At 51.4% G+C, this 10,385-nt stretch overlaps 1 pseudogene; it reads right to left on the bottom strand.

Annotated features, from left to right (window-relative positions):
• Positions 1–58: 58 nt before the first annotated feature.
• Positions 59–5,763, bottom strand: LOC130266311 (E3 ubiquitin-protein ligase NEDD4-like; annotated as a pseudogene).
• Positions 5,764–10,385: the final 4,622 nt, after the last annotated feature.

Raw genomic sequence — 10,385 nt, 5'->3', positions numbered from 1 at the left:
CAATGCAGGAAAGTACACGAGTAGAGTCTGGCTACCATGGCTTGGAAGGATGCTGATAAAGCATGCAGATGTGACAAAGGTAACACAGATGGACACAAAGGACAGAACAAGGACACAGATTACACAAGAGACACCAGTTATTTACCCAGAGCTGGAAGGAACTGGAGCAGCCATCAAGTGCAGCATCTCAGAGCCAGAGCTGGAATGAAGAACTTGCCACAGTCAGAGCTGGAGGCTCAGCGAGCTGGACTGGGAAACACCTGCAAGTGAAACAAGCAGAAGGAACAGAAATCATCTGGGCCCTGAGATATCCTGGGCTGTATCCCTTGAGATGGGGAGAGAAAGGGGAAAAAGTAAAGGAGTTCAGGGAGAAGGAAGGAGGGGCAGGGGGGGGAGAGGAGGGGAGGTTTTGGGAGGCACAAGGGGGGAAAGAAGAGGAATACGCAGTGAAGGAAGGAGGGCTAGAGCGGGGGAGAGGGGCAGAAGCCGAACCCCACAGCTCACCTGGGAGCCCGAACAAGCAGCTCCTCCTCTCACCCCGCTTGGCGTCAGCAAACGGCGGCCGGGTGGTTTCCAGGCGTTAAATCACCTCGGCCCCAGCCCCGGGCCCGCCCCGCTTCATCCCGGCTCCTCCCGGGCTCTGCCTTCTGGGACTGCCCGGTCCCGCCCCTGTCCCGCCCCGTTCATGGGCACGCGGGACGTCCCGGTCACAAACTGCAGCACAGCCTGGGGGGCAGAGACACCCTCAGCACTGCAGGAGCCCCTCTGTGCCAGCAGCCTCAGGGCACTGCGAGCTGCCTCTGCTCCATCTGAGCAGGAGCTGCACCTGCCCTCACCTGAGCCAGGAGGGAACAGCTCCGGCCCCAGCACAACCACCCACCCTGAGCAGTTCTCATACAGAAAAATGATTGCAAAAAAGGGCAGGGACTTTCACCTACAGGACCAGCGAGGGCTGGTGCCCAGTCTTACCTTCCAGAACCAGCGGATAACAGGGTGATTTGGGCAGTAACCATTTTTTGTAGATGGTGTGTTGTCTCCAGCCGCTGACATCCACGTCACCAAGGCCACACATCAGTAACTGCAGGCAAGCAGAAGGGTGGGATGTGTCCCTGACCTCACAGGGTACAAGGTGCCACTGCCCCTCAGGGCTCTGACCTTCAGGCACTTATGCACACCCAGGGGAGAGTCCGAGCACCCCCAGAGTATCCCAGCTGCTGCAGAAGGGCTGCACACTGCCACAGTGTGACACAACTTCCACGTCTTTGGCTCAGATAGGACTGGCAGAGGGTGGCACTGATCCACTAGGCTGCTTCCAGGCTTTCAGAGGCACACCCCCCCACCACCCTCCTGAGTGCAGCTCTTCTCATGTCATGAACAGATTTATTAATTAGGAAGAAACATCTGATTTCCAGCCGTGTCCGCACGTTCCCCCAGGGAGAGAGACAGATGACTGAAAAGCCCAGAACGTGGCACATCTGTCAGAGAGCTGCCAGCTTGGGGCACCAAATTGACTCACCTCCAGCTCATTTTCATCAAAAATTTTAATCAGGTCGATAGGAAGCAGTTCTGTAAATCCCTAAAAAGAAGAGCAAAGTTAAAACTCTCATCCCACATAAATCCTAATTAAAAAAATCAATGACCAAATTACTTCAAGCTCAAATAATTAAACTTGAACGAGAACGACCTTATTCCCATAAGGGAAAGATGATATATTCTTACACAAGATAAAACTGTCAAATCACAAAACATCATGTATTCTATTTGCATTCCCTGCCAAGCTCCCCACTCCCTTTACACAGACACCAGTGGGTAAGAAATCTGTGTTAAAACAATCCCTGGTTTTGGGAAAGAAAGGAGCTAAAGAGCCTCGCCTCCAGAAAGGCATTCATTTCTTTCTGCACTCTGTTGACAAATCGCCACTGGACGACCAAGCTGCAGAAAGAAACAAAACCCCACCAGAAAAACAAACTCATTAGCAGGTCTCAGCCAAGGGCTCAAAGGTTTCAGCAACCCCAAATGCTTTCAAGTTTGTCATTTACAACTTCAGCAAGTTCAGGTAACTAAGCAGCTTCCACCAGCTACTCCAATTTATTGGCTGGTGACTGATGGAATTTTGAAGAGACAAACCAAAAGCCCAGTGACTTTGACCAAATTACAGTGGGAATTTTTTCACTCCTGTAGGTACCTACGTGAGCAGACATTTTATTCTTCCAGAGCAATGAGCAATTAAAAATTCCCAGCAAAGTCTGCAAGCTCTGAGGAGAGCTGTCAGGACACAGCACCTCGCCTATAAATAAAGAAATAAACTGCAGCATCAAAGGGACACCTTGCTTCAGCACCAGCCACCCGCACCACAAACACCTCACAGGTGCAGGCATCAAAAGTCAATTCCAGGCATGGAATTGCTCCAGGTCCAGGCACTGGAAATGAATTCCCAGTTTACACGAATGTAGCAATTGTAACATCTTTCACTTTGGAAAAGGCCCTGATTTAAAATGCCAGCAGGTATTAATGAATTCAGCATTTTACATCCTGGTAGGTAGAAGAACTGAGAAATCTGAAAATGAAACCTAATTTCAGATCTGGCCAGTTTTGGTAGGATTGCTGGCACTGGACTCCTGGCTCTGGTCTGTGACTGGCAGAGGAGGACACTGGGATGAGGGCCAGGCTGGAGAGCACCTTCTGGCTCATCTCGGCTTGAGCCAGGTGTTGGAGAAGGACGTTTCCATGGGGGGAATTTCAGGAGATCAAAGCACGTCATTTAATTTACTCCTTGTTCTTGTACCTGACGGGATATAACCAATGTTAACAGTAAGGTTTTCCCCCAATGATCCCGGATGCTCTTGTGCAGTACAAGCTCCAGGGATTGCAGCAGGGTCAATTCTAACCCAGCTGCTCTTTCTTCCCCCCAGGCACATTCCATCACGGTACTTACTCAATGTATTCCCGCTTGTTTTCATTTGTTACCATGATTTCGGACCCGTTGGGCTTCAGGTCCACTTGATATGTCTGCATTTCAAAAGACCAAAGGCTGTTATTTGAGGACATCTTTCTCCCAGAACCCACTCTCCCTGAGCAGTGTTTCACAAGCAGGATCAGGCAATCATGAGCAAATTGATTTACACTTTTGAACAAACCTCCGCTGACAGAAGGGAAAACTGGCAGAGAGGGGCTGGCTATTTACTGATCATTTTATTACAATTATTATTTATAATAATGAAATTATATATTTATATAAAATAGAACCACAAAATAGGTACTTTATATACACAAAATTATAATAGCTATTATCTGTAATACAAGAAGATAAATCACATACTGGAACTGCCCAAAGCCAACCAGTGTGTTACAAAACCTCTCTATTCTGTGGCTCCTAGTTCTCCATGAAATCCATAACCTTATGGTGCTTCAGGAAAAAGGCAGCACTGGAAAGTGGATCAGAATATTTTTGACAGGACACTGAATGCATGGTTTGAAATGCTGAAGTCAGTTTTTATAAAAGGCCCTACAGTCCCCAGCTCCAGTTCTATCTGGAGCCAGGATCTAGGGCTCAGAAGTAAACAAAGGGAAAATGCAAAAAAAAGGTCATAAAAACCTCTAAGCAAACTAATTTAATTTAATGTCTACAACACTTTCATTTGTAATGGAGAAAGAGCCCCATAGGCTGTGACCCTTTTCAATCTGGCAGCTTCCCCCTGGCGCACCAGCTGTGACAGGCACTACTGGTGTCCTTCTGCTGCTCTCCCCTGACAGCACCTTCAGCTTCAGGAACCAGAGAGTCCCTGAGCATGTCCCAGCTGGACTGTGGGACACCTTCATCCCTCCTCACTGCAAGTATTTCACTCAGCTGCATCTCCAGCTTGTCCCAGAGGTGCCACAGCTCCCTGACAGGAGCTGGCAGCCCCGCTCCCAGCTGGGAACACGGCCAGCTGAGCTCCCAGCTGCTTTCACCACCACCAGACTGTCAGCACTGAGCTACTTGTTGGCAACCACCAGTCCTAAGATGCAAGTAACCTTTACGTACCTGCCCAAAGTTTTCCTCATCTATGCAAAATCCAGCTCGGTGGGGTCATTTTCCAGGATCCACTTCAGAGAGTTGTAGTATTCACTGTCCTAGGGCAGATCACAGTTAGGCAGTTTGAAAATGGGCAATTAGTGCAGAGCTGTGGAAAGCCAGGGGCCTGTGAGCACTGGCACAGGTTCAATGGGCTCTTACCACTGACTCCATGTCCTTCAGGGTTATGGGCTTCCCCAGCATCATCTTGTAGAAAGGTCTGATGAAGAAGCCTGGGAGAGAGAGGACAGATTACCTGCCCTGCCCCTGCACATTCCAGAAAGGTGGAATGCTTGAGGGCACCACCCCTGGCATTTCCTGTTACCTCCTGACTGTAACAGTCCTGCAGCTGCAACGGCATCAGAGCAGCTCAGCTTTATTTTATTATGGCACAGAAAGTCCAATTTTTCAGTTTCAACAATTATCCACTAACTGCCATACTCCACTGACCACCCTAACATTAATGGCAGAGAGAGACAAAAGCTGGGGAATTAAGCCCAGGGTACTCTATCCCATTTAAAATCACTACTTCCCTCTCCAAGGAGTTGCCTGAAAATCAGGCTAGTGACCTTCCTCTGCTCAGGACTCCTTTGCTTCCTCTGCTGCACCAAGGCTCAGGAAAATCAGCTCAGTGATGTCTGCCAGGTGTGAGATTTCAAAATGCAGCAGAATTTGTCATTAAATCATTCAGCTATAATTTTACATATGAAAATATGCTGCAGTTGACCCCCCTAGTTTGGCTGCAGGCTTGCATGGAAATACTGATAAAAATTCCATGCTTTTCCTCTAGGGACAATGCTCCTGCTGGTTCTGGAGCTTTCCCTTGAGCAGAGAAAGAAAGGCACTGTGACTGAATGAATCCCATTCAAACAGCCCCTGGCAGCCCCAGCCTGTCCAGAATGGGCTCTCAGGCACTGCAGCCCCTCCCCAGCCCCTGGCAGCCCCAGCCTGTCCCAGAATGGGCTCTCAGGCACTGCAGCCCCTCCCCAGCCCCTGGCAGCAGCACTCACCGTCCAGCAGCTTCCCGTGGTACACAGCCAGGCCGGCCACCCCGGCCAATGAAGGTGAAGTACAACAGGTGATCTTCGTTACAGAGACCTGAATTAGGATTCATCTGAAGTGTGTAGTTGTCTCTTTTCTGGGGAAAGAAAAAAAAACCAGCTCAAGAAGCAAGCCTTTAAATAAGCAGACACTCAGACATGTTCACACATAGCTTGTGCCTAGGGGCATCTCCCTCCAAGGCCTTTCCAGCATGTCCCCCACGCAGCCACGGGAGCTGAAGGGTGGGCACAGCAGCAAACCCAAGCCCTGGCAGCAAGAATGCCCTCTCTGCCTTTACAGCTGGGCAGCCCCAGCCTGAAGCTCTGGAGGCCACTGCAGTGGGGACGAGCAGCTGCATTCTGAGCTCACCCTACAGCAGCACTGCCACTCTGGGCAGAGTCTGGGCAGAGGAAAGCAGCTTTGCTGTGACACTGCCCTCAAAAGCTGCAGCTCTGCTGCCCTGGATATTGCCTGAGCTATGGAAATGTTTCCTGGCTTCTCAAGGACCATTCCAGAGGCTCTCTGAAGAGCAGGAGGAGCAGGGCACTGGGGCTCCCCAGGGCACCCTGGAAAGGGGTGCGACTTCTGCCTAAGCAACCTTCCCTCTTATGCAAAATGTCATGTATAGAGCCCTTGAGAATAGAAATACAACTTACGTTGCTGAGTATTCAAAGAGAACCATAGTAAGGGTTAAACATCTCCTTGGACAAGAGAAAAAAAACATTCTCGGGCCACACCTCCATAGTCAAGTCCTTTTTCTCACTCAAATTCAATCCACAGCCTGGCTTTTAATACATCAGGTCTCTTCACAGACATGATTCTTCTGTAGGACTCCTCAAAAATGTTATTGCTGTGTAATTTCATCTCAAATCTGTTGGGTATGTCAGCCTGTGCCAAAGAAGATTAGATCATCCTTGTTAGTCTCAAGAAATAAGCCTTAGGGCAAATTCCTGGCTGCTAACAGCTCAGTGACAGGTCAGACACCTCGTGTTCAGCTCCCCATGTTTTCATTCCCCAGTGCTCTCTCAGTGCACGTGTTGGGAACATGAGGGGAACTGGGCCAGCTCCAAAACAGTGCTGCAGACTTCTGTGGTAAATATTTGATGAAAACGACGAGAAATGTATCAAAGAAAACAGGAGAGCACAGGGAGGGAGGAGCAGCCGTGTCCTGCAGGCTCTACTCACAGGTTTCTTCAGCTTCTTGCGGAAGTAGTCGTACTTGTGCTTGAACTCCCGGGAGTAGGGCACCGACAGAACAGGGCACGGGCACGGCTCAGCCTGGGACTCATCGATTCACATCTGTCTCATAAAGGCCGTGATAAAACAGGAGGTGAAAGCTGAATGGTTGAAGTGCTGCAGCTTGGGTCCTGCTCAGCCCTCATCCCAGCCCGTGCTGCCAGTGAACACACTGATGCTCTTCTCGGCTTGTTTTTATACATCCAAATTCCTTCTTCCAGTTTCTTCAAGCTAGGGGAAGGGAAGGGAAGGGAAAAAAAAAAAACTCTAGGAAAAAAAAAAAAAAAAAGAAACACCACCAAAAACAACCACAAAGAAACCCAAAAGAAAACAAACAAAAAACCCACAAATACCAATCCAAAACAAATCCACAGCACCTTCAGCACCTTTTTGCATAACAAACTTGTACAATTATAACTTTTAAATTCTCTTCTTTGTATCTGAAGTTCCCCATACTCCCTAAAGCAGAGTAACAAACCAGGCGTCAGTAAAGAAGGTGTCTGGGTTAAAAGACACTGGGCCTTCTGCCCACAAAACTATTTAGTGTTCACCTCTGCTACATCCAGCTGTAGCTAATTGTGTAGTTATGGTAATAGTGCCACAGGAATTTGGAAGGAATTATGGTACTCAGAGCTAATACAAAAGATGCACTCTAAAAATGGGTACAACAGGAAAATGGAATGCTATTAAAATGATCAAATACTTGAACCTCAGGAGGGGGAAAAAAAAAAGCTCAGTATCAAAGCTCTTTGTATTTTGCATGCACATTTCCATCTAAGAAAAGCATATGCTGGTTACAATAGGCTTCTTCATAGCCTAATAGCAAACATGAAGTTTGCCTAACTCCATTTGAATCAGGGATATAAAAGCAGATCAAGCAAGTGACAAATGAGACAGCTATTCCTAGACTGCAGCAGACACCAACAATGAATTATGAGCAGGCTCCAGCCTCAGCCTGGCATGGCTGGGTTTTTCCTTGGACCTGCCTCAATTAAACGAGTTTGGAGCTTTTGATGCCTGCAAGTTGGTGTTCTTCTCACTGGGGCAATTGGAAATAATTTCAGTATCATTAGAAAATTTTAGAAAAATCCAGCTAAAAGTTTCACCTCTGTCCCCTCTAAGTTATCCCAGTTTTCCCCAGCTAGGAGCTGCACAGAAGTGAGGCAGGGGAAATCACGTCAGGGAACAGCTGTAGAGTTAAAGGCAGAAAGACAAGACTTATCAGGAAAGGGGAAAGGTTTCAGAAAAGATTTCGGTGGTCTAATTAATGATCATTTCTGATTCCCAGTGAGAAGAACACAAACTCACAGCCAGTCAGGCCTCACAGTCCCCTGTAGTGAGAGCTCAGCACACATCCACAGAGGCAAGTCCAGCACCTGGAAGAAAAAAAAAGAACCAGAAGAAAAAGGTGAATTATTTTGTTTCCAAGTTATTTCCAGTTCTTAAAGCCCTTACCAGCATTTGCTCTTGGTTTTGGTTGGGTGAATCCCAGGCAGTGGGCACGGGCCACGCCATCTGTTCACCCTGGCACAAGTGGTGTTTGCACAAAGTGGGACCAGAGGTGAAGGTCAGAGCCAGCCCTGCTTCTGAATTCCAGGATAAGTTTCACCAGCTGCCAAATGAGGGATTAAAAATACGTAAGAATGAAACGAAAAGCATTAATGAGGCTCGTGGGATTCCATTACATTGCTGTCATAAAATTCACAAACAAGAGTTTTGAGCTTCTGATGAGAACAGTGCAGTTCTTCATTCGTATTAGTCACTGTGTGGGATTTGGGGTCTGTCTGGATTTCAAAGCCCTCATGGTGGCCCTGACACTGCTCAGGAGCTGGTAGGAAAGGAAAAGCACAGTCAGAGCTCCTGGCAGGCACAGGGCCACCATGAGGGCTTTAAAATCCCCAGATTGGATTGTGGAGGAATCATCTGGGACTTGGATTGTCCCTCTGGGTGATCACAGCCCAGTTGCTGTGATTTGTACAATTCCATACATTTGACTCCCAAAACTTCCCAGCCCGGGGGTTGAGCTGACAGGGCAGCACAAAGATTGTTCTCTGTGCAGGGCCCAGACTCGGGGCTCACTGTCAGCTTTGCTAGTTCCCGTGAATTATCCCACAGCCCCCAATTCCCTGCTCAGTTCCTGCTGCCATACCCTCACGGTGCCTCACGGAGGGTGGATATTCCCGTGCAGAGCTGCCCCTTGAACGCCAGCTGTGCCAGGAACGGGCAGAGCGTGCAAGGAAGCTCAGCAGCATCGGGACAGGGACAGGCATCTGTTCCAAAGAATTGGCTATTTAAAGCCCTCATCCCCCAGCCCCACCCATGTCCCTGGGGGGCAGCTGACAGAGCTGCCTGGAGTCCAGCTGATTTAGCCCCCCTGAGCCGGGGCTCCAGGTGATATTTTCAAGCAGGAGAAGGCAGGGCCGGGGGCGCTCCCGTCCCGTGCCAAGGCAGCTCCCCGTGCCCACGGGAGGACATCTCTCCCTGCAGCAGCTCAGCTCCTTTCAGAGCCTCAGCAAGTTCTTTTCCCTCAGCAAAGGGTGCACATCCCTGCCTCCAGCACACCTCCAGTGGGACCCACCTGGGAAAGCTTTCCATCCCTTCTGCACTTCCAGCTGGCTCCCTGGAAACTCCCGCCTTCGTCCAAACAAAACTTCATCCCACCTGAACCTTTGATTTGAAGGCATCTCTGCAGGCTGTCGGTTGGCATTTAATAGCTGTGAGGGAAGACTGCCTTGGCTTCAGTGCTGCTGCTGCTGAACGAGGAGGCCTCAGGCAGGAAGGGAAGGGAAGGCAATTGGGGTGGACAGGACATACCTGGCAGCTGCCTGGGAGCTCTGGGAGGCTGGAACCAGGAATTGCTGTCTGAGCCCCTCTGCACGCAGCCCGTGCCACCATCACCAGGACACGCCAGCTGCTCCCTGGGCTGCTTTTGGGCTGTCAGTGGCCTGTATCCAGGCTGAAGCATCTCCAGGAGCCTGCTCAGAGCAGCCCCTGGCCCGGGAGCCATGGGCAGCCCTTGAGCCGTGTCCGTGCCAGCGCCGGCCGGGCACCCAGCGCCCATCCCGGGCCGTGCGCTCGGCACGGGCAGGACGCTGCAGGCACAGCCCCTGCCCCGAGGGCCCATGGACAAGAGGTGCTGGATGCCTTTCGGGGACTCCTGGCCTCCTCCTGCCCCCCGTTCCCCGCAGCTGGGACACACAGAAACAACAAGGAGCATTGCTGGCAGTGAGTGGGAAGCACTGAGACCTCTGTGCAGCTTGCTCTTGTGCAGCCAATGATTCCCATCCTTGGGAGTTTCATACCTGTGATGCAGAGGGCTCAGTCAGTCGGAGCACAGTCCAGGTAGTGCCAAGGTTGTGAGTTCAATTCTCCCACGGACCGTGTCCTCGAGAGTCGGATTTTAGGAACCCTCTCAATCCCAGTATATCCTGTGACCTGGAAGCAAAGGGGAAAAGCCGCAGCCGAGTTTCAATAAAAGAGGTTTTGCCATTGCAGAGCTTCTTGGAGTTGCAAAGCAAGGGAGAGGGGGAGCATCCCATCTGGCAGGTGAATGAGAAACAGCCCGAGCGGAACCGTGCCCGGCCCCGCCGAGCGGCTCCTCCCGCGCCCCAGCCCCGCTCGTTCCGCAGGGGTGCGCGGGCAGCAGCCCCGGGGCTGTGCGCGCACGGGAACGGGGAGCCGGGCGCTGCTCCGCGCTCAGGGCTGCGGGGCCTCCGCGGGACGGGGGCACCGGGAGCGCCGGGATTTGGGGCTCCAGGGCTGGCACGGCGGCCCCCGCGCCCGGCCGGGTCCAGCCGCTCCGGCTCTCCGGCCTTTATTATGTGGCGCCCCGACCCCCGCGGGGCGGGGGAAAGAGGAAAAGCGGGCACGGAGGATGGGAATGGGGGGCAGACGGGGCGGTCGGGGTGGGTGACCAAGGACCGAGGGCGGGGGGCGCCGGGGTGTGCGGGGCAGCGGGGACAGGGGAGGGGCGCTGGGGGGGGGGGGGAATGGGAGAGCGGAGGAAGGAGGGGAGGCGGAATTGGGGGGGGGGGGGGGGGGGGTGGTGAACGGG

This window comes from Oenanthe melanoleuca, unplaced genomic scaffold (assembly GCF_029582105.1).
Source record: "Oenanthe melanoleuca isolate GR-GAL-2019-014 unplaced genomic scaffold, OMel1.0 S012, whole genome shotgun sequence".
Taxonomy (NCBI): Eukaryota; Metazoa; Chordata; class Aves; order Passeriformes; family Muscicapidae; genus Oenanthe; species Oenanthe melanoleuca.
This window is presented reverse-complemented; position numbering and strand designations above follow the sequence as displayed.